Genomic DNA, 25,386 nt, shown 5'->3' on the forward strand with positions numbered 1-25,386 from the left:
TAAAGTAATAATAGATCTGTTTTCATTTTTTTCTTTTTAAATTTTTTATTTTTTATTAACATATAATGTATTATTAGCCCCAGGGGTACAGGTCTGTGAATCGTCAGGCTCACACACTTCACAGCACTCACCATAGCACATACCCTCCCCAATGTCCATAACCCCACCACCCTAGATCTGTTTTCATAACTTGACTTTCTTCTAAGCTATCCATTGCCCACAATTATCTTCTGACTTTACTGTTATCAATAAGGTGCCTAAGACCACCCTGAGTTTTATAATTTTATCAGTTGCCCTCTTTCCATGTCTGGATACTTTCAGAGTTCTTTAAAGTCCTTTCACCTTTGTTAACATGAGACAAAGCACAGACCCTCTTTGCAATGATTTTGCCCCAAAACATGACTGTTGTTCATGATAAGGAAAATGATGATTTCTAGAACTCTGCAAATCCCCATCCTCAACTCATATCCCTTTGATTAATGCTTCTGGTCTATCTCTTACAGTGGCCCATTTGGGAACGCTTATCTTCCAGAAGATGTTTTCCTTTTTTTCTTATTCTTTTCTTCCTCTTTCTTTCTTTCCTTTCTTTTCTTTCTTCCTCTCTTTCTCTTTCGTTTCTTTCTTCTTTTAAGATTTATTTACTTAGAGACAGATAGAGGGAGGGAAGGAGCAGGGTGGGGAAGGGGGCAAAGGGAGAAAGAGACTTAAGCAGACTCCCTGAGTGTGGAACCCAATTATGACCCCCACATCATAACACAAGCTGAAACCAAGAGTCAGATACTTAAACAACTGTACCACCTAGGCACTCCCAGAAGATATCTTTCTATTCACTATTCTTATTGATCCACCTGTTTTCTCAACATTTTCATTTTGTGCCTTTTTCCTCTAACTTCTAAAGGAGCTTCTCGAATTTATTTGCTAGTTCAGATATCATTTTTAACACCATTTGCATTGTGCAAGTTAATGTCTGTTTCTGATGCTGAATTTTTTTTGTATGTTTGTTTTGATTTGTTAATCCTACTTTATAATAACTGCTTTTCTTGTACCAGTTGCCTTTTCATAATCAGGCTATGTGCCAGCTTCATGGAAATCATGTCTTCTTAGATTCTACGGATGCAAATTTCCTGAAATTTTCTTCTGTACATGCAGGAGATCATTCTTAGAGGTTCTACTTCTGAATCTTCTAGATCCTATCCCATTTCCATTACTCTAAAATGTAATTTAGTCTCAGTTTTATCACTGAAAATAATGGGACCATATAAAAATTAACTAAAACAACAGTAAGGACCAGAGAACATATAATACTAGTTTCATTTAACTTAATAAATATTTGTCACATAATCCTAATGTTTCAGGGACTACACCATATATTCATAATGCAAAGATTAAAAAAATTTTTTTTTCCCAGAGGAGTTGTCAAGATGGTGGAGAAGTAGCAGGCTGAGACTACATCAGGTAGCAGGATATCAGCTAGATAGCTTATCAATCCATTGCAAACACCTACAAATCCAACAGGAGACTGAAGACAAGAAAAGCAACAATTCTAGAAACAGAAAATCGACCACTTTCTGAAAGGTAGGATGGCAGAGAAGTGAATCCAAAGCGACGGGAAAATAGACCGCGGGGGGGAGGGGCCGGCTCCTGGCTAGCACAGAGCAACGGAGCACAAAATCAGGACTTTTAAAAGTCTGCTCCACTGAGGGACATCACTCCAGAGGCTAAACTGGGGTGAAGCCTGCGCAGGGTCAGTATGGCCCCAGGTCCCGCAGGGTTACAGAAGGATTGGGGGTGTCTGAGCGTCACAGAGCTCACGGGTATTAGATTGGGGAAGCCGGCTAACAGAGACAGAGCCAAGGAGTGAGCTCTCAACTCAGGGTTACCTTGAGCTGGTCACAGGCTGGGTGAGCTTGGAGCGCAGCTCGAGGCCTGGGAAACGGGAGTGATTGAGAGCTTTTCTCTGAGGGCACACTGAGGAGTGAGTGGGGCCCAGAGCTCTTGGCTCCTCCGGGCCAGAGATTGGGAGGCCGCCATTTTCATTCCCGTCATTCGGAACTCTACGGAAAGCATTCAGGGATCAAAATCTCCCAAAAGCAAACCCAAGCAGATTACTTAGCCCAGCCCCTGGTAAGGGCCATGCAACTACACCTGGAGCAAAGACACTTGAGAATCACTACAACAGGCCTCTCCCACAGAAGATCAACAAGAAATCCAGCCAGGACCAAGCTCACTTACCAAGAAGAACAGTGGAATTCCAGAGGAGGAGAAAGCAAAGCATGGAATTCATGGCTTTCTCCCCATGATTCTTTATTCTTGCAGTTAATTTAATTTTTTTAATTGAATTTTTTTGTTCTTCTAAATATTTTTAACTTTAACCCTCTTCTCTTTTAACGTTTTTTAACTAGTTTATCTTAACAATACCTTTCATAAAAAAATAATAATAATCTTTTTTGAAACTTCATTATTATAGTCATATTTTCTCCTTCATTGTATCTAACTTTATTTTTTATATACACATAAGGTCTTTTCTTCTAAAAAACTTGGGGTACAACTTCTAATAGATCAAAATATACCCTAAATCTAGCTCCGGGCTTGTTCTAGTCTCCAGCCTGAACAAAATCTCTCCGCTTTCTTTTTCTTTATTCTCCCAACCAACTTACTTTATCAACTCCTTTTTTAGAAATTTAAAAAAAAATTGTTTTTATCTTTATAGGCAAATTCCATCACTTCATTGTGTTTACTCTTATACATGTTTTTTATTCTTTAAGATTTTGGGAGATAGTTTCTTCTAAGAGACCAAAATACTCCCCAAATTAAGTGGGTGACCCTGTTCTAGTCACCAGTCTAATATATGTATTTTTTTCTTTTTTATATTTTTTTAAAATTTGTTTTCTTTTTTTAATTTTTTATCCCCTTTCTCCCCCCCATGATTTGGGGTCTCTTCTGATTTGGTTAAAGTACATTTTCCTGGGGTCTTTGCCACCCTTATAGTATTTTATTTGCTCCTTCATATATTCTTATCTGGACAAAATGGCAAGGCAGAAAAACTCACCACAAAAAAAAAAAAAAAAAAAAAAAAAAAAAAAAAAAAAAGAACAAGAGGCAATACCAAAGGCTAGGGACCTAATCCATACGGACATCAGTAATATGTCAGATCTAGAGTTCAAAATGACAATTCTCAAGGTTCTAGCTGGGCTTGAAAAAGTCATGGAAGATATTAGAGAAACCCTCTCTGGAGAGATATAATCCCTTTCTGGAGAAATAAAAGAACTAAAATCTAACCAAGTTGAAATCAAAAAAGCTATTAATGAGGTCAATTAAAAAATGGAGGCTCTTACTGCTAGGATTAATGAGGCAGAAGGAAGAATTAGTGATATAGAAGACCAAATGACAGAGAATAAAGAAGCTGAGCAAAAGAGAGACAAATTCTGGACCACAAGGGGAGAATCTGAGAGATAAGTGACACCATAAGACGAAAAAACATTAGAATAATTGGGATTCCAGAAGAAATTCCAGAAAGAGAGAGGGGAGCAGAAGGTATATTGGAGAGAATTATTGGAGAGAATTTCTCTAATATGGCAAAGAAAACAAGCATCAAAATCCAGGAGGTACAGAGAACCCCCCATCAAAATCAGTAAGAACAGGTCCACACCCCATCACCGAATAGGAAAATTTACAAGTCTTAGCGACAAAGAGAAAATCCTGAAAGGAGCCCGGGAAAAGAAGTCTTTAACATACAATGGTAAAAATATTAGATTGGCAGTGGACTTATCCACAGAGACCTGGCAGGCCAGAAAGAGTTGGCATGATATATTCAGAGTACTGAACGAGAAAAACATGCAGCCAAGAATACTATATCCAGCTAGGCTATCATTGAAAATAGAAGGAGAGATTAAAAGCTTCCAGGACAATTGCATGGAGCACTGGGTGTGGTGCAAAAATAATGAATACTGTTATGCTGAAAAAAATAAAAAAATAAAAAAAAATACAGCTTAAATAAAATTTTAAATTGTGAACAAAAAAAAAAAAAAAAAAAAAAAAAAGCTTCCAGGACAAACAAAAACTGAAAGAATTCGCAAACAGCAAACCAGCTCTACAGGAAATATTGAAAGGGGTCCTCTAAGCAAAGAGAGACCCTACAAGTAGTAGATGAGAAAGGAATAGACAATATACAGTAACAGTCACCTTACAGGCAATACAATGGCACTAAATTCATATCTCTCAATACTTACCCTGAATGTTAATGGGCTAAATGCCCCAATCAAAAGACACAGGGTATCAGAATGGATAAAAAAACAAAACCCATCAATATGCTGCCTACAAGAAACTCATTTTAGACCCAAAGACACCTCCAGATTTAAAGTGAGGGGGTGGAAAACAATTTACCATGCTAATGGACATCAGAAGAAGGCTGGAGTTGCAATCCTTATATCAGATCAATTAGACTTTAAGCCAAAGACTCTAATAAGAGATGAGGAAGGAAACTATATCATACTCAAAGGGTCTGTACAACAAGAAGATCTAACAATTTTAAATATCTATGCCCCTAACATGGGAGCAGCCAACTATATAAATCAATTAATAACAAAATCAAAGAAACACATTGACAATAATACAATAATAGTAGGGGACTTTAACACTCCCCTCACTGAAATGGACAGATCATCCAAGCAAAAGATCAACAAGGAAATAAAGGCTTTAAGTGTCACACTGGACCAGATGGACATCACAGATATATTCAGAACATTCCATCCCAAAGCAACAGAATACACATTCTTCTCTAGTGCACATGGACATTATCCAGAATAGATCACATCCTAGGTCACAAATCAGATCTCAACTGGTATCAAAGATTGGGATCATTCCCTGCATATTTTCAGACCACAATGCTCTGAAGTTAGAACTCAATCACAAGAGGAAATTTGGAAAGAACCCAAGGGAGACTAAACAGCATCCTTCTAAAGAATGAATGGGTCAACCAAAAATTAAAGAAGAATTGAAAAAATTCATGGAAACAAATGATAATGAAAACACAACGGTTCAAAATCTGCGGGACACAGCAAAAGCAATCCTGAGAGGAAAATATATAGCGATACAAGCCTTTCTCAAGAAACACGAAAGGTCTCAAATACACAACCTAACCTTACATCTAAAGGAGCTGGAGAAAGAACAACAAAAAAAGCCTAAACTCAGCAAAAGAAGAGAAATAATAAAGATCAGAGCAGAAATCAATGAAATAGAAACCAAAAAACAATAGAACAAATCAACGAAACTAGGAGCTGGTTCTTTGAAAGAATTAATAAGATTGATAAACCCTTGGCCAGACTTATCAAAAAGAAAAGAGAAAGAACCCAAATAAATAAAATCATGAATGAAAGTGGAGAGATCACAACCAACACCAAAGAAATACAAACAATTATAAGAACGTATTATGAACAACTCTATGCCAACAAATTTGACAATCTGGAAGAAATGGATGCATTCCTAGAGACATATAAATTACCACAACTGAACCAGGAAGAAATAGAAAACCTGAACAGACCTATAACCAGTAAGGAGATTGAAACAGTCATCAAAAATCTCCAAACAAACAAAAGCCCAGGGCCAGACGGCTTCCCGGGGGAATTCTACCAAACATTTAAAGAAGAACTAATTCCTATTCTCCTGAAACTGTTCCAAAAAACAGAAATGGAAGGAACACTTCCAAACTCATTTTATGAGGCCAGCATCACCTTGATCCCAAAACCAGACAAGGATCCCATCAAAAAAGAGAATTACAGACCAATATCCTTGATGAACACAGATGTGAAAATTCTCACCAAAATACTAGCCAACAGGATCCAACAGTACATTAAAAAGATTATTCACCACGACCAAGTGGGATTAATTCCAGGGCTGCAAGGTTGGTTCAACATCCACAAATCAATCAATGTGATACAATACATTAATAAAAGAAAGAACAAGAACCATATGATACTCTCAATAGATGCTGAAAAAGCATTTGACAAAGTACAGCATCACTTCCTGATCAAAACTCTACAAAGTGTAGGGACAGAGGGCACATACCTCAATATTATCAAAGCCATCTATGAAAAACCCACTGCAAATATCATTCTCAATGGAGAAAAACTGAAAGCTTTTCCGCTAAGGTCAGGAACACGGCAGGGATGTCCATTATCACCACTGCTATTCAACATAGTACTAGAAGTCCTAGCCTCAGCAATCAGACAACAAAAAGAAATTAAAGGCATCCAAATTGACAAAGAAGAAGTCAAACTATCACTCTTTGCAGATGATATGATGCTATATGTGGAAAACCCAAAAGGCTCCACTCCAAAACTGCTAGAACTTGTACAGGAATTCAGTAAAGTGTCAGGATATAAAATCAATGCACAGAAATCAGTTGCATTTCTCTACACCAACACCAAGAAAGAAGAAATAGAAATTGAGGAGTCAATCCCATTTACAGTTGCACCCAAAACCATAAGATACCTAGGAATAAACCTAACCAAAGAGGCAAAGAATCTGTTCTCAGACAACTATAAAGTACTCATGAAAGAAATTTAGGAAGACACAAGGAAATGGAAAAATGTTCCATGCTCCCGGATTGGAAGAATAAATATTGTGAAAATGTCTATACCTAAAGCAATCTACACATTTAATGCAATCTCTATCAAAGTACCATCCATTTTTTTCAAAGAAATGGAACAAATAATCCTAAAATTTATATGGAACCAGAAAAGACCTCGAATAGCCAAAGGAATATTGAAAAAGAAAGCCAAAGTTGGTGGTATTACAATTCCGGACTTTAAGCTCTCTTACAAAGCTGTCATCATGAAGACAGTATGGTACTGGCACAAAAACAGATACATAGATCAATGGAACGGAATAGAGAGCCTAGAAATAGACCCTCAACTCTATGGTCAACTAATCTTCGACAAATAGGAAAGAATGTCCAATGGAAAAAAACAGTCTGTTCAACAAATGGTGTTGGGAAAATTGGACAGCCACATGCAGAAAAATGAAACTGTACCATTTCCTTACACCACACACAAAAATAGACTCAAAATGGATGAAGGACCTCAATGTAAGAAAGGAATCCATCAAAATCCTTGAGTAGAACACAGGCAGCAACCTCTTTGACCTCAACCACAGCAACTTCTTCCTGGGAACATCGCCAAAGGCAACGGAAGCAAGGGCAAAAATGAACTATTGGGATTTCATCAAGATCAAAAGCTTTTGCACAGCAAAGGAAACAGTTAACAAAACCAAAAGACAACTGACAGAATGGGAGAAGATATTTGCAAACAACATATCAGATAAAGGGCTAGTGTCCAAAATCTATAAAGAGCTTAGCAAACTCAACACCCAAAGAAAAAATAATCCAATCAAGAAATGGGCAGAGGACATGAACAGACATTTCTGCAAGGAAGACATCCAGATGGCCAACAGACACATGAAAAAGCGCTCCACATCACTCGGCATCAGAGAAATACAAATCAAAACCACAATGAGATACCATCTCACACCAGTCAGAATGGCTAAAATTAACAAGTCAGGAAATGACAGATGCTGGCAAGGATGCGGAGAAAGGGGAACCCTCCTACACTGTTGGTGGGAATGCAAGCTGGTGCAACCACTCTGGAAAACAGCATGGAGGTTCCTCAAAATGTTGAAAATAGAGCTACCCTATGACCCAGCAATTGCACTATTGGGTATCTACCCTAAAGATACAAATGTAGTGATCCAAAGGGGCACGTGCACCCGAATGTTTATAGCAGCAATGTCTACAATAGCCAAACTATGGAAAGAACTTAGATGTCCTTCAACAGATGAATGGATAATGAAGATGTGGTATAGATATACAATGGAATACTATGCAGCCATCAAAAGAAATGAAATCTTGCCATTTGCGACAACGTGGATGGAACTAGAGGGTATTACGCTTAGCGAAATAAGTCAATCAGAGAAAGACAACTATCATATGATCTCACTGATATGAGGAAATGGAGATGCAACATGGGGGGTTTGGGGCATAGGAAAAGAATAAATGAAACAAGACAGGATTGGGAGGGAGAAAAACCATAAGTGACTCAATCTCACAAAACAAACTGAGGGTTGCTGGGGGTCAGGGGGTCGGGAGAGGTGGTAGGGTTATGGACATTGGGGAGGGTATGTGCTATGGTGAGTGCTGTGAGTGTGTAAACCTGGTGATTCACAGACCTGTACCCCTGGGGATAAAAATACATTATATGTTTATAAAAAAATAAAAAAAAAAATTTTTAATTTTCCCTGCACTTGAACAATTTACAACACAGTGAACAAGATAACTGAGAAATGACTCATTATGATGCTAGTTAGATTAACAGGAACAGTTCATTAGAAGCAAAATAGAAACCACTTTTCAATAGATTTGGGGAAGTTTTCATAGACGACATATCATTTATTTGGGCTGTAAAATAATATGCATCTTAACAAACAAAAGAGGATTCTCATGTAGATCATTTGAATAAAAGACTGGTGTTCTGAAATTTGAAAAACATGTAGATTATATATATATGTATATATATTCATAACTATATATTCAAAACTATATAAAAATATAAAGTTTCTTACTTTTCCATATCTGGAAACATGGGGCTTTATACCTTATCACAATTTATATTACACAAAATATGTGATTCAGCTGAAAGCCTCAGTCCTCAGGTTCTTTAAAGTTCTTGATTATCCAGCCCTAAATATGACAAATCTCAGCAACATTTTACCATGTACACCTGTACATTTCAACAGCCCTTATGGAAACAAAAATATTTTTAATCTTCTGGTCCTGAGTCATTCTTTTACACACTCTGGGTGCAGTTTTTATTTTTGTAATTATTTGGACCATTTTTGCATGTCAACCAAGCAGTCCCTTTATACTTGAAGTTTTGGTTGTGTAACATGAAAAAGGAGAAAGCCATGAACTTAAAATTTACTGACAGAAAGAATCCTGACTCCAGTAATCTAAGCATATGTCGTACAACAAATTCTTTTTTTTTTTTTAAGATTTTATCTATTTGACAGAGAGAGATCACAAGTAGGCAGAGAGGGAGAGAGAGAGAGAGAGGGAGGAGGAAGCAGGCTCCCCGCCTAGCAGAGAGCCCGATGTGGGACTCGATCCTAGGACCCTGAGATCATGACCTGAGCCAAAGGCAGAGGCCTAACCCACTGAGCCACCCAGGCAGCCCTGTCGTACAACAAATTCTTAAGTGAACCTTTCTTGCTTCATAAATACTGAGTCCTATATTCACACAATCATCCAAAATGTTAGAATTATTAGAAATCGGGCGCCTGGGTGGCTCAGTGGGTTAAGCTGCTGCCCTCGGCTCAGGTCATGATCTCGGGGTCCTGGGATCGAGTCCCGCATCGGCCTCTCTGCTCAGCAGGGAGCCTGCTTTGCTTCCCTTCCTCTCTCTCTGCCTGCCTCTCTGCCTACTTGTGATCTCTCTCTGTCAAATAAATAAATAAAATCTTAAAAAAACAAAAGAATTATTAGAAATCATCTACAAATACCCTAAGATCTAGAGAGAAGAAATTACTTCCTCAAGGCCACCCAGCTAATTAGAGGCAGACAGAAAAAAGAAATTACTTTTCTTAAACCTATATTCTATATATTACATTTAACTCACATACTTATTATATAGTCTATCATTTCTTTAAATGCCAGAATTTGGCACCTAGGATCTGAGGACTATATAATGTTAAATACTGTGACCATCAGCCAATGATGACTCAAGGAGAATGAAAATTCAATGTGTATACAGATCATGTAACGGTCTTGTAAAATACAGATTCTGAGTCAAGAGGTCCAGGGTAGAGACTGAGATTCTGCCTTTCTAACAAGCTCCCAGGAGGTGATGTCAATGCCATAGGTCTGCAGTTTGCTAGCAAGGAGCCAGTTGACCTTTCAGAAATACCTGTAGACCAGAGTCATATGTTGCTGGTCATTATCATATAAGATGAGAATAGCATTTGGGATAAGAGAAGAGAATATAATTTTTTAAAAATGGGAGATAAATGGAACAGGGCACTCAGGGAGAAGAGAAATAAATAGAAAACCTTCACACTGGTTTTGGATTTACATTTAAAGATCCGAAAAAGAAGGGGTGATTTATTACTATTCCCCGAAATCTATATACCAATCCCCTCATAAGAAATATGTTGGAAAGTACTGATTTTAAGTCTATTTCCCAATAAGCATTTCAGTAACAAATCCTTCATGGTGTTAGGGTCTTCTCACTCCCCCACCCTTCTTCTATGTCCATCCCTTCTACACCTCTTCCCTGCCTCCTAACATACTCAGGGCATACACACGATGAAGAGATTATTAGGGTACCATCAACCCTGTTACTGAACTGCCCCACATGTGAGAGAAACAGAAATAACTCAACTTCAAGAACAGAAAGTCCACCATCAAGAATAGCAAAGATAAAACCTGAAAGAATCAGAACTGGCTTAAGACTGACTAACAATCCTTCCCCTTACCAAGGACCTTATCTTGGTCCATTGAGGAATTTAACCTCATTCTGTCTCTTGTATCTCTTGTATTTAGCTTGTCTGAGTAGGAAATGAACTGCTGCAATTTCACGGGGCTGAGTGTTTAACCTGAATAGAACCACATAGTCTAAACTGCAAATACTGAAATTTCTGACTATCCGTCCATACAGGAGATTCCAAAGTCCTGCTCTTACAGCTAAAGACAGAAATACTATTGATATCAAGTCAGCTTGTTTAAAGATATGTAAGTTATCCACACGAATTGCACATAGCACATAGTAAAATAAGAAAAAAAAAATCAACATTGCTCCTTAAGGAAATCAGGCAATGTGCTTATAAGAAACTTTAATGACCCTTGGCTTCATTTAATAATGTGTTGCTTTCCCTAGGAATTTAGGTTCTGAAGGGAAGTTCTTTCTGTGTTGGCTGTGGACATGCACATCCCCACAGACTCAGGTCATAGGGCAAGAGGAAAAGGACATTTTTGGACAGAGAACAGAGATACCAACTTTGTTTTTGCCCCACACAAGAGAGACTGTTTTGAAAGAGTGTGGTCTCATCTATCCCACCAGTATTAAGGCTCCTGAAGCTCAAAGTTGTCCTCAAGATGCATGCCCTAATGCAAAGACAAGAACACTTGTGTTTTTCACCAGGGTAGCTACCGATAACATGACAGAGAACTTGTGTATTGAAGCCACCTGGGAGGCAAGAGGGCACTTTCTCTTTCTCCTAGGGAAAAAAGAACAATTGCTCTGTGGGTAGAAGGCAGAGGAGTCAATGCTTAATGGATTGTTCAATTATATCCCCAGAGTATAATCAACTACATTGATTGATTATGGTCAGACAACTAGAAACCAAAATAATCCTTGTAAAAACAAGGGGCATATATTGCTTGTACTACAAGACACAGGCAACTGGTAGGGCTCAAAGACAGTTATCCAATCCAGGAATCAGCTACTTGATTCAATTCCCTGTATTTCCAAATGTTCTTCTCCTTTTCTGCAGGCAAAAGAGCAAAATGAGAATTCTGCTTCCATGTCAGAGAAGGATACGTGTTTTCACCTGATGACTAAAGATGACCAACCTAAACAATCTTTTTAGGCCCCTGTGAAAACTAATTATCTCTTCTCCTCTCCATGACCCATCACCCACTATCCTGGGCAAGGGGGACCTAACAACTTCCCAAGCAGGCTAGTACAAGGCGGAGACCCACCATCCCTTCTGCCCCCTCATAGGAGCCCCTTCCTTCCTCTCAATGACCCTTCTTCTGAACTCTTATTCTAACAGTTAACACCTACTGTACATTACATCTCGTTTCAAAAGTCTGGTCATAGGTTTCAAAGAACAAAATCACACTCCAATTTCAAAACAGAGCAGTTTTTAATTACATCAGGATTCTAGATCAGAGTCTCAATTCCAGTTAGGCCAGCTTCTTTCATTTCACTGTTAAGGAAGTCAAGGTCCAACAGAGATGACTTGCTTAAAACCCTATAATCCTAAAAATAAAAATAATAATTAATGTTCACTGTGTCTTCACTATGTCACTGGCACTGTTCTTTCACTTTTGTCATGATAAACTCATCCCACATGACAATCATTTATTGAGGTACTAGTATTATACCCATTTTGCAGGTGTAGAAAACTGGGGTACAGACAGCTTAAGTAACATGCTCAAGGTACTCCAGCCAGTGAAGAATGGCATCAGAACTGAAACCTGGACAGTATGAAACCAGATCAGAGCCCTGATTATAACCTGATCTGTAGCCGCAGAGTGAGGACTGGAAATGAACTCTACCTCTGTTCAGTCTGCTGTGCATTCACCTCATCCCACCCCAGATCACTTAGCTCAGCTCAAATAAGAACATTTCTGTTAGGAGCTGAAGAGACCTGAGATCTCATTAACCTCTCTAGTACTTCTCTCAAATGGCCTCAGGGGTACCCATAAGTATTATTTTATTTCTGACCCATAAACTTTCCACCAGGACAGGACACCACATTGCTGAGGTCGTTAAATCCTTATAATAACAATATTATGCTAATGGAAATTATTAGTCTATTCCTCGTCCCCCAAAAACCATCTGGTAGGATGACCTGGCAATTGCTTTGAGATGTCATGGTGGATCTTAAAGCATAAAGAATATAGGGATTCATAACTTTCTCTGAGCAATGGAGTTTTCCATGTGGTAACAAGCTGGCATGGCTGGACTATTGGATTTAGACATAAACAGGATACTGGAAAAGACTTGGGGAGAGCACATGGCAGCTCTCAGATTAGAATTCAGGTGGTAGAGGAGAGAGCAAAGGTATTTCCAAGACCAGGCTTTCTACTGAGAGAATCTGTTGCCAATATTTTGATTGCATTATGAATCTCTTTTTAAAATGGTTTGTTCTTTAATATCAAATAATAAAATGCAGGTATTAGAGCCAATTTAAGTAATTTAGAATAATTAGAGTCTTAAGTAGGCAGCACATGTTCTCAGCAGAACAATCTCTCTCCAAACAACAGTGATGTCAGAGGGTTTTGGTTTGGGTCTGTTTTCTCTCTTCCCTGTGGCTCAAACGCGTGGCGTAGTTTCCCTTCCTGGAGCCCAGTTACCCAGTAACTCTTGAAATGACTGGATAAACGTTGGCTGCCTTGCACATTCAACCTTGAAAGCACAACAATCTGGGATTTTAATTCAAACAAATGTGAAAATGGATTATAAATAGGATCCAGCTGCATTTGTAATAGTGAAGAGAAAAAAATAGCTGAGACCAAAAAGTAAGAAAAAGGAAAATGAAAGCACCTTGCCTCTCTTTTCCTTATGGCCTTTCCCCATGCTGCAATCATCGCCTGTTGAAAGAGGGCTCAAAATGTCTAAAATGTTTTAATTATATTTAATTAAGCTGTCATTTGTTACTTGGCTTCCTGAAAGTTCTGCCTAATTTAACCAGGTTCCCTTTTCAGATCTATACATTTACCTACAGTCCAGCACTTGGTAAAGGAAAAAATGGTTCGCAGAAGCTGTCTTCCTGGAGACTTCCCATCCTGCTGCCAACACTGCAGTTTATATATTATTAGTACAGACATTGGCCAGCACAACCCAAGGCTTCTGCAGGGGTGTTGACAAAGACGACCCCTCCCCGACCCCCAATAATCCTTTTCTCTTTCCCACAGCACCTTTCATATAAGTCAATATTTGAATTTGGAAAAATTATGAGCAATTCATCTCAAATCATTAGCACCCCACAAAATGGAATAATGTTACTTATAACCTGGATCAGTGGGGGAAATCCAACCCTCAGTTCAAAATTAGTATTACCATCACTGACTATGTCTTCAATGTCAACCTCTACCAGATGATTTCATTAAGCCCATCTTATGTCCTCTAGGCCCATGGTATATGATCATGCAAGTTATGTGCTGCACAACCATAAAAGACACCATCCATGGCATGATCATTGGTTTGTATTTTTATTAGTATGATGATTTTCTGGCAGATGGCAGTACAAGGTTTTGAGGAAAGGGCCCCAAATTATAATTCACGCATTTGGCCCAGGGCAGTGCTGACCAATAAAATTTCTCACTGGACTGAATTTTAATCAAAGAAAAGGCCATAATGTAGTTTAAGATTTTTCACACCTCTCTTAAGAATTATGTCCGGTTTTTTGTCAAGTGAAAACACTATTTATTAATAAATCCCAGTACATAATCATAAGAAACATCAGGAATTTTCATACTGATCTATGCCTGCACTTAGCTAAAATATAAAAACAAAACCAAAAAAACCTTTCACCTCAGAATTAAATAATTAATTTTGAAGGAATTAATTACATGTGTCCAATGCTCAACAGATTACATATCTCCCCTTTTTGTTCCTTTTACTTAGCATAAAAATCTCTGCTCCTCCCCTATTTGCTCACAAGAATCAACAATAACAGGTCAGACAATGAATTTGCCTACAATGGCAAATGCTTTCCAAACATTTCAGCAAACAGTCCTTAGGTTTGTCTCTGCCCTTCCAAGAACTATTTGTTTTACCTGTAAACATTTCCAATGTGAAAATGTTTATCCCATTCATTGTAAAGAAGCAATTATTTGTTGGAGAGGAAGCTTAGCTAGATAGCAGACAATTTTGCCAACATGCCCACAGATTAGTTGTGACTCAAAAGCCTTCTGTTCTTCATTCGCGTCTCCTTGAAATGTTTCTGTCTGGGGTTTCAGCAAATATTGTGATAGGGTTTCTAAAATGCATTTATACATCTTGTGTACAGATAGAATTGCTTTTCCAAAATGTATGTGGCCTTCTCAATCAACATTGAGAAGCTACTGATCCCCAAGGTATCTGTATTGAAAGGCACCCTCCACTTCACTGTCAACAGAAAATAAATCAGGAGAAAGAAAATGAAGACAAAGACAAAAAAAAGTGGGAGAAAGGGCCAAGGACATCAGTGAGTAAGTTTCTTAAATGTTAAATTTAATGTTGGTTTTTATTTATTTTTTTTAAAGAATTTATTTATTTATTTGACAGAGAGATCACAAGTAGGCAAAGAGGCAGGCAGAGAGAGAGGAGGAAGCAGGCTCCCCACTGTGCAGAGAGCTGGATGCTGGGGCTCAATCCTAGGACCCTGAGATCACGACCTGAGCCAAAGGCAGAGGCTTAACCCACTGAGCCACCCAGGCACCCCTAAGGTTGGTTTTTAAAGGATAGTTGAAAGATGTCAATATGGCCATGACAGAAAAATCAAAGATCATTTCTTCCTATTAAATTTGTCTGTTAAATATATTACTAAATTTAATTTTCTTAGTATTTCTTCTAATAAAGACTAAGATGAAGGAGAGGACAAAGAAAAAGAAGAGGGGGAAAGAGGAAGGAAGGAATAAAGGAAGGGAAAGGAGGAAGAGAGGAGAAAAAAAGCTGAAGTTAAATTTGAATAAAAGTTCTGGAGGATCCTATGTATCAAGGTCAAACAAGAGGCACCTCTGTGGTACAATCAATTAGTGTCTAAGTCTTGATTTTGGCTCAGGTTGTGATCTTAGGGTTGTGAAATCAAGTTCCATGTTAGTCTCTGCTTAGTGCAGTGTCTGCTTGGGATTCTTTCTCCTTCTCCCTCTGCCCCTCTCTCCCCATCTCCACACTCTCACTCATGTACTCTCTTTCTAAAATAAATAAATAAATCTTTTTTTTTTAAAGAACCCATACAAAAAACAATTGGCTCATCAGTTTCACTTCCAGTATCTTATTCTATAGAAACAGGAATATATGTAAACACAGATACAAAATATGTATAATAATGCTTTCTGTGGCATTGTTTGTAACCTGTCTAAAAACAACATGGATGTCTAACTAGAGGGGTTTGTTAACTGAAATATGCTATAAGCCCCAGCTGACTCCTCCTCCCTCATTGTAGCAACTCTTTGCACAGTAACTTCCATTCACCAAACCAGCCTACTTTAGAAATTTTACAACTCCCAAGTACCTCTTCTTCAAACACTATGTCCCATAACTTTGAATAGCCATTCCTTCTCATCCTTCCATGCTCAGCTTGTTTCCTTATGATTTCCCCATCAATTATCAACCCAGCATACAGTACTACACTCACTTCACAATATTTTCACACATTGTAATTACATATTTGTGCTTTTGTTTGAGTTTCTATTGCCCAGTTCTATTCAACAGCTAACACCTTCATCATGGCCAGGACCATAACCACTAGAACATGTCTTGTGTCCATTCTGTTATCTGTCCACTAAAATGGCTCAGAAAATGTTTACTGAAAGAATAAATCTATAAAGCATGAATATTAAACATGATATTGCCACTATAGGAACTACATAAACATGAAGAGCAATTAAATATGATTTTGTAGGAGCTTACTGAAGACTACAGAAATAATAATAGAGAAAATCATAACATAAACTGCTAACTGTAATACTGTGCAAAATTAAGAAAATTCCATTGTGTACATTCCTGAATTTTTCTATCTTCTACACTAAATATGTATCATTTTTAAAATCAAGGGGGAAAGGTTTCAAATGTCTCATTTAATTCTAGAATCTACTTCTACACTACCTATTTCCAAAGTCCTAAATGGTATAAGAGTCTTATTAGAATAGCCTCTCAGCTGATCTATACAAATACCTCTATTGAAGATTTTAATCTCTGATTCAGTTATCTGTTGCTGTGTAACAAACTATCTCAAACCTAGTAGTAGGAAACAATAAAAATAATTTGATTATACTTTCCCAGTTCTGAGGTTTAACTATTCTTTGTAAGAAGTTCTTACTCAGGGTTTCTCATGTTGTTGCAGTGAGATGGTGGCTAGTGCTGGACTTAGCCCAAGGATCCCTCACTCCCATGTCTGGCAACTGATGCTGGCTATCAACTGCAACTTATTGGCCAGAAATCTACACATGGCCTCTCCAAGTGTCCTGGGTTTCCTCACAGTATGGCATCTGGAATTCAAGAACAAGTATTCTACTGGAACTAGGAGAAAGTTCAACCACCTTCTATGATATAGCCTTAGAAATCACAGATTATGACATTTGCCATAGTCACATACTCACAGATTCAAGGGGAGGAAACACAGAACCCCACAACTCAATGGGAAGAGTACTGAATTCACTTAAGAATAGTATATAGAGGCTTGCCTCTTTGTTTTGTTGACTGTTTCCGTTGCTGTGCAGAAGCTTTTGATCTTGATGAAGTCCCAAAAGTTCATCTTCGCTTTTGTTTCCTTTGCCTTTGGAGACATATCTTGAAAGAAGTTGCTGTGGCTGATATCGAAGAGGTTACTGCCTATGTTCTCCTCTAGGATTCTGATGGAGTCCTGTCTCACGTTGAGGTCTTTTATCCATTTTGAGTTTATCTTTGTGTACGGTGTAAGAGAATGGTCGAGTTTCATTCTTCTACATACAACTGTCCAGTTTTCCCAGCACCATTTATTGAAGAGACTGTCTTTTTTCCACTGTATATTTTTTTCCTGTTTTGTCGAAGATTATTTGACCATAGAGTTGAGGGTCCATATCTGGGCTCTCTACTCTGTTCCACTGGTCTATGTGTCTGTTTTTATGCCAGTACCATGCTGTCTTGGTGATCACAGCTTTGTAGTAAAGCTTGAAATCAGGTAACGTGATGCCCCCCGTTTTATTTTTGTTTTTCAACATTTCCTTAGCGATTCGGGGTCTCTTCTGATTCCATACAAATTTTAGGGTTATTTGCTCCAGTTCTTTGAAAAATACCAGTGGAATTTTGATCAGAATGGCACTAAAAGTATAGATTGCTCTAGGCAGTATAGACATTTTAACAATGTCTATTCTTCCAATCCAAGAGCATGGAATGGTCTTCCATCTTTTTGTGTCTTCTTCAATTTCTTTCATGAGTGTTCTGTAGTTCCTCAAGTACGGAATGGGAGAAGATATTTGCAAATGACAGTACAGACAAAAGGTTGATATCCAGGATCTATAAAGAACTCCTCAAACTCAACACACACAAAACAGACAATCAGATAAAAAAAATGGGTAGAAGATATGAACAGACACTTCTCCAATGAAGACATACAAATGGCTATCAGACACATGAAAAAATATTCATCATCACTAGCCATCAGAGAGATTCAAATTAAAACCACATTGAGATACCACCTTATACCAGTTAGAATGGCCAAAATTAGCAAGACAGGAAACAACATGTGTTGGAGAGGATGTGGAGAAAGGGGAACCCTCTTACACTGTTGGTGGGAATGCAAGTGGGAATGTTGGTGCAGCCACTTTGGAGAACAGTATGGGGATTCCTCAAGAAATTAAAAATAGAGATTCCCTATGACTCTGCAATTGCACTACTGGGTATTTACCCCAAAGATACAGATGTAGTGATAAGAAGGGCCATCTGTACCCCAATGTTTATAGCAGCAATGGCCACGGTCACCAAACTGTGGAAAGAACCAAGATGCCCTTCAACGGACGAATGGATAAGGAAGATGTGGTCCATATATACTATGGAGTATTATGCCTCCATCAGAAAGGATGAATACCCAACTTTTGTAGCAACATGGATGGGACTGGAAGAGGTTATGCTGAGTGAAATAAGTCAAGAAGAGAGAGTCGATTATTATATGGTTTCATTTATTTGTGGAGCATAACAAATAGCATGGAGGACAAGGGGAGATGGAGAAGAGAAGGGAGGTGAGGGAAATTGGAAGGGGAGGTGAACCATGAGAGACTATGGACTCTGAAAAACAGTCTGAGGGTTTTGAAGGGGCAGGGGGTGGGAGGTTGGGGGAACCAGGTGGTGGGTACTAGAGAGGGCACAGATTGCATGGAGCACTGGGTATGGTGCAAAAACAATGAATACTGTTACACTGCAAAGAAATTAAAAAAATAAAAATAAATAATTAAAAAAGGAAATAAAATTTTCAGGTGGTATGGTATGGGAAAATACACCATTGAAATATATGACCAAACTGACCAAAAAAAAAAAAAAAATAGTATATAGAGGGGGACCTGGGTGGCTCAGTGAGTTAAACCTCTGCCTTTGGCTCAGGTCATGATCTCAGGGTCCTGGGATCGAGCCCCACATCGGGCTCTCTGCTCAGTGGGGAGCCTGCATCCCCCTCCTCTCTCTGCCTGCTCCTCTGCCTACTTCTGATCTCTTTCTGTCAAATAAATAAGATCTTAAAAAAAAAAAAAAAGAATAGTATATAGAACAGGAGATATTACAGTAGTCATATTTGGAAATTTAATCAACCACAATCTCTGTAGACTCTAATTTATAATTCCTTCTAGTATCCTATATCCTCACAATATATATAAAAATACAATTAATCATTTTTAAATAAGCTGGTAATTTTATGCCATACATCAACAAACACTGTTGATGACCATTAGATAGCAGAAGTAGCAATGAGTTAGCTGTATGGAGTTCTGAATTTTCATTTGAGGACCATCATTATATAATCTTGCATCTTTCACTCTCAGTTTTACAATTTGACTGCCAATTACGGCTTGCTCTTTCAATATCGCAGTTCAGTTTTGAGAATGGAAAGAATGGTCAAAACTTAACATTTCCAAAAATGAGTTCTTCAAAATGCTAGTTTTAGGGATGTTACAGGTGTTACATTGTTTAAAAAAATGAGAAAATTATGGTTGGTTCATTTAATGTCCTGCAGATTAGAAATCTATGTAGAAGATATGATTATTCAGAAGATCAAACAAATACTGGTAGTTTCAGCATTCCTGCACTCTTTTGAACAGGGAGTATTTTTTCTTTTTTTTTTTTGGATACAATATTTTACAGAATTCCTTAGTCTGTAGAAATTCAGTTGGGATAATACCAAAGTAAAATAATGTATGACAAGCTGTTACTTAAAATGCTGTGATATGTTGTTTCCATTAACTTGCTCCGTTCCTCTTCTGTGACAAGTGAGGAAAGTATGTGAACATAGACACAGTATATGTCCTTCTGAGTTTTAATTTTTTATCTGTCAAATGGGGAGAATAACAACCACATTGAGTCTATGATATAAAGGTGAACATCAATATATTTAATATACTCAGAATAATATCTGAAACAAAGTAAGTCCCCAGTTGGTGATAATTATTTATACATAAAGAAAATAGGATTTTGTCTTTGATCTTGGAGAGCTAACAGACTACTAAATAAATGTTACATAAATATATTAATCAAATTATCTATCACTTATTTTCCTCTTAAGCACACCATAATGAGTGATATTCATTAGTCATTTTTTTTAGTGAAGAGAATACTAGAAAATTTTTGATAGCTTAGAAAAATGTTAATAAAAGGTTTTGGCCTGTCTTGGTGGAAATCAAGTCTCAACATGGTATTAAAACCACAGTAAGGGCCTCCTGGGTGGCTCAGTGGGTTAAAGCCTCTGCCTTCAGCTCAGGTCATGATCCCAGAGTCCTGGGATCGAGCCCCACATCGGGCTCTCTGCTCAGCAGGGAGCCTGCTTCCTCCTCTCTCTCTGCCTGCCTCTCTGCCTACTTGTGATCTCTGTCTGTCAAATAAATAAATAAAATCTTTAAAAAAAAAACCACAGTGAGTGTAAAATTTCAATTTATATTCTAGACAGGTTGTTAGAATCCCAATCCATGGTATTGGTTCAAACCACAAAGCTGCTGGGCCCTGGCTGACATAGAGATACATCCATGATCCATGGTCTCTCTCAAAGATGAACTCACAATTAAAAGTTATAAATTATAGGGCTCCTGGGTGGCTCAGTGGGTTAAGCCGCTGCCTTCGGCTCAGGTCATGATCTCAGGGTCCTGGGATCGAGTTCCGCATCGGGCTCTCTGCTCAGCAGGGAGCCTGCTTCCCTTCCTCTCTCTGCCTGCCTCTCTGCCTACTTGTGATCTCTGTCTGTCAAATAAATAAATAAAATCTTTAAAAAAAAAAGTTATAAATTATAAGAGAACATTCACCATTAATTGGGAATCACTGAAACTATCAAATAGAATAATTAACATCCTAAAAAAGACAAGTTATAAAACAATTTAAAAGTCTACAAAATAAATATTTTTGAAATGTTTAAAGAACTAAAAGTAGAAACAGAAAATATACCAAAAAAAAGAAAGATTCCATGAATAAAGAATATACATACTTTAAGAAGCACTAAGTGGGAACTCTACAAATGAAAAATGAAAATGCACTCAGATAAAAAGCAAGATGCAACATACAAAATGTGACCACACGGCAATGGAAACTATAATAATTGTATACTTACTAATTTAAGTGCAATTGAAATCAAGGAAAAACTAAACAACAAAAGCAGACAGTATAGCAAGGAGTTGATCAGTATCATTTTTAGTTGCTTGTATTGTTTTGGAGGAGGACTGAGATACTGGTTAACTCTAGATTTCTCACATGGGTAAAACGTTCAAAACACAGGGGTAACCACAGCAAAATGAACTAAAATAAATGTATAACAGCCAAACTAAAGGAAGAAAAAATTAATTAAAAAGTAAAGAAATCTTATTTACCCTGACATAAATAAAGAATTTAAAAAGCTTTAAAAATAACAAAAGACATTCAAGATAAAGGGAAAACTTAACATCAGAAGTTTAAGAAGTTATTCCAAATATAGCAATGACCACTACAAATGAAACTGAATTATACATCCCTGTCAAATGGCAAATAGTTCAGAATGTATTTTTTTCACATATATTCATGTTTTTTACAAAAGACACTCCAAAAGGTATTGCTAGTTTTCATCAGCTTTGCTGTTATTCTTAGTCATTTATTTTTCAATCTGGCATATCCAGTTAATTCTAGATAGAATTACCAGACTCTGCTTAGTGAAACACTGGAATCTGAATGAATTCAATACTCAACACAGGCTCTCTTATAACTCCGTATTATATCACAATTCTTAGATACATAAAAGATGTATTGGGGCTCAATCTATTTTTTGTCACTCTTGTTCCTCTTTCTACTCCCTTGTGGTCACAAACCAATAGGACTAGCGCTACCAGGACCTCCTTAATTTACTTCCCTTTGAAGAGTTTTTTAATCCATTTGTATACTTTAAAGGAAAAAAATCATAAAGTTGTTGTCCTTGAACAAATTTTGAAAAAATTTTAAATTCCAATCAAGATGGCTGGGTGAGCATGGGGTTAAGCAAAGAGACAAGGAAAAGAAAGAAAAGTGATGACAAGGAGAAAAACTGTCATGATCAGCTGATTTAGGAATGATCTATTAGTGATCTTTACCAAAGAGGCTCTCCATCTTTGATACTTCTCTGCTATTTTCACATTCCTGTCCTTTTCCTTTTCTTTCCCCAGGTGTCCTTCATTTTTTTTTTTTTTTATGTATTTAATTCATGTACCAGTTACCTTCAGAAAAATCCCCTGGTAATGCCAAGTTCGCTCCTAATTCGCCTCCTATAGTTGATCATGGAAAAGCCATTATCTAGTGGCTCCAATCATTTCTTCAGTCATTCTTGAAACTCACTGCATTGAAAACTTGCAGTTAGAAGCTGCTGATTGGCTCAATCATTAAGCATCTGCCTTCAGCTCAGGTCATGATACCACAGGCCAGGGATAGAGACTGTATCAGGCTCCCAGTTCAGCGAGGAGCCTGCTTCTCCCTTTCCCTCTGCCTGCTGCTCCCCCTACTTGTGCTCCTTCTCTGTCAAATAAATAACTAAAGTCTTAAAAAGGAAAACTTGCAGTTAACACTCAGAAGTGCCCTAGCGCCAGACTGGCTGAACACTGCTGTGCCCATCTCAAGCCTATCCTCAAATTCTATCTTCATCATGTCCTCCTCTCAGGAGGTTGAGAGTGTGAGCATCTGTTTTAAAAACAAGAATAAAAACACAAAACTCAGAACTCCACACAATCCCACCCCTGCAGAAACGGAAAAGCAGGAACTGTAAAGATACCCAACATTAGACCCCATGCGACATGGGGGTGCAAATGAATTGCATCTTCTGTCCGTTTTCAACATAGGTTCAAAGCTCTTTAAATCTTTTTCTCCATTATTATATTCCATGTTTAAGATGCAGCATCACTTTTCCTACCACAGCTTAATTTTCTCACTTCCTGCACCAATTCCTTCAGATCCTTGGTCGTTCCCTATAAGCTCTCAGTGCTGGTATTTTGTATATCCCTTGCATTCAAGAGAGAGAGAGCATTTTAGCCTTTCCTTACATACACTTTTTCTTGATCCTGAATCTTCCTCCATAGTTAACTATTGACATTTGTCTCAGTTTGGGATATTTAGATAGCAAGAAACAGATATGCCTCATGCTATCTAAAGAAAAGGAGGTTTTGAGATTCTCACAGAACACAAATGCTAGAAGGTTATTGACAGTCTGGCTGACTGGTTGGCTCTCTCTGTATTGTATGGTCTCTCATCTCCACCCTCTGCTCGTCTTTCCATTCTCTGCAATGCAAAAATAGTTTGAGAAGCCAGAAGTACTACATGTACTTCCGGTCTTCTGTGTTCATGGGTAAAGCTATCTTTGGCCACAAGAAAGAACTCTCAAGCTTTCGGGAATGGAGTCACAGCACTTTACGATGGTAAGGTCCCATGGTTTGGGATGGCTTGTAACAGCATCTAATGTTAATTGCTTTCAGTTACTGTGTATCTTATCTCAAATTTGAACAAGAGTATGATTGGATCAGCTTGAATCATAAGTCCTTTTTGGTCCACTTAATGTCAGTATAGAAACTAGAGCAAGGTCATCTGATGTGAACATGCTCACCTAGGCCTTTTCCTTCAGCAGTGGCTTTGGGGCACCTCCAAAGATGGTGGTGACAAAGCCCAAGAAAATTTCCAAGTGTGTCTAAGAAAGCAACCCCTCTGCCACCATGAATCGCCCATGTTTTATCCCCACTTTATCTCTTTGGCTGCCAGGCTACCACAGTGAACATCCATTCCTGCCTTCACAAACAAGCGAATATTCTCATGAAATGATCTGCCTGCACTCTGACAGCCGTGTAATTACCCATATGCACGGCTATGTACTCTTTTGTGAATTTCCCATAGTGTGAGTTCCCCTGGGCAGGAACTCTCTTCACTACCATTTGCTGTAAGGAACATCTTAAAAGAAAACAGCACCTTCACATAAAGAATCCTATAAAAGAAAAAATAATAACAGACCACTGGCTTCAAGAAAACCCTGAATCTATCCCTGTCCAATATGCACAAGAATCTTCCCCAGGTTCTCAGATATTTTATAGTGCCAAAGAATAATTTCACTCCTTTCAGCAGTTCATACATTTGATGGGAAGAAGGACTGAAATCCTCACAAGTGCAAAATAGAAGATAAGCAAAGAGGAGATGGTTTCCATAGTTTACCTCTGTTAAGAGTACAAGCAAAAGCAGGTCTAGCTATCAACAGAAACTGAAAGAGTACCATATTGTACAGCTCCCTATTGACAAGTGAGAATGATGATACGAGGGAAAGACATACCAAAGATCCCCAAAGGCTGTACTGGAATAAAAGAATTCACTTAGGAGTGTTTGCAGTTATAAAAAGTAGAATAACACTCTTCTTGACTCTGGGTTTCTGTTAAGAGAATTACCTTGATAATACTGAGCCTTACTGGGCAATAATGCAAATGATATAATTTTCCACAAGGTTTTAATCATCTTGAAAATTTTTTAGGAATAATTTATTTATTTGAGATAGAGCACAAGCAGAAGGGAAGATGGAGAGGGAGAGAGAATTTCAAGCAGACTCTGCACTGAGCATGAACTGAGATCATGACCTGAGCCAAAACCAAGACTGGGACACTCAATGAATTGTGCCACCCAATATACCTTAATATACGTATATATTAATATATATATATATAGATGTATGTATAGATAGATAGATAGATAGATATAATATAGGTAGAAACAGACAGTACCTTAAGTCCCCAAATGGGCAATGACCTAACTCTAAAAAGAGCTCAGCTTATAAAGCTAGAGAAGTCTAAAGCTAACAACTCCAGAACACCTTCCGAAAAGAGAAAACTTCTCCTAAAGATGTTCATCCAAAACTTACTGTTGAGAAATAAGCTAGAGCTTTTTTCTGGAAACCACTTTATGCTACATTAGAAGTTCTAATGATCGTAACAGACTCCACAGGCTTCAAAGTGCCATAATAGTTTCAGAAAGGTTAGGAATTCAATACCATTACAACAGAATACTTTATTTCAAAATAATTTCAATTCCTTTGTCATATAAACAATTTAATACTTCTTCTTATAAATTTCTTCCTACATCTATAAGTTACTCATTTCATTTTGAAAGTATAATGAATATTTTACTGAACTGAAACTCTCAGCTTTTCTACTTTTGTGTTCTATACATGACTCATTTTTCAAGCAATATATTGGAGGTAAATAATGTCAACATGAAT

The sequence above is a fragment of the Lutra lutra genome, chromosome 9, assembly GCF_902655055.1.
Source record: "Lutra lutra chromosome 9, mLutLut1.2, whole genome shotgun sequence".
Lineage (NCBI taxonomy): Eukaryota > Metazoa > Chordata > Mammalia > Carnivora > Mustelidae > Lutra > Lutra lutra.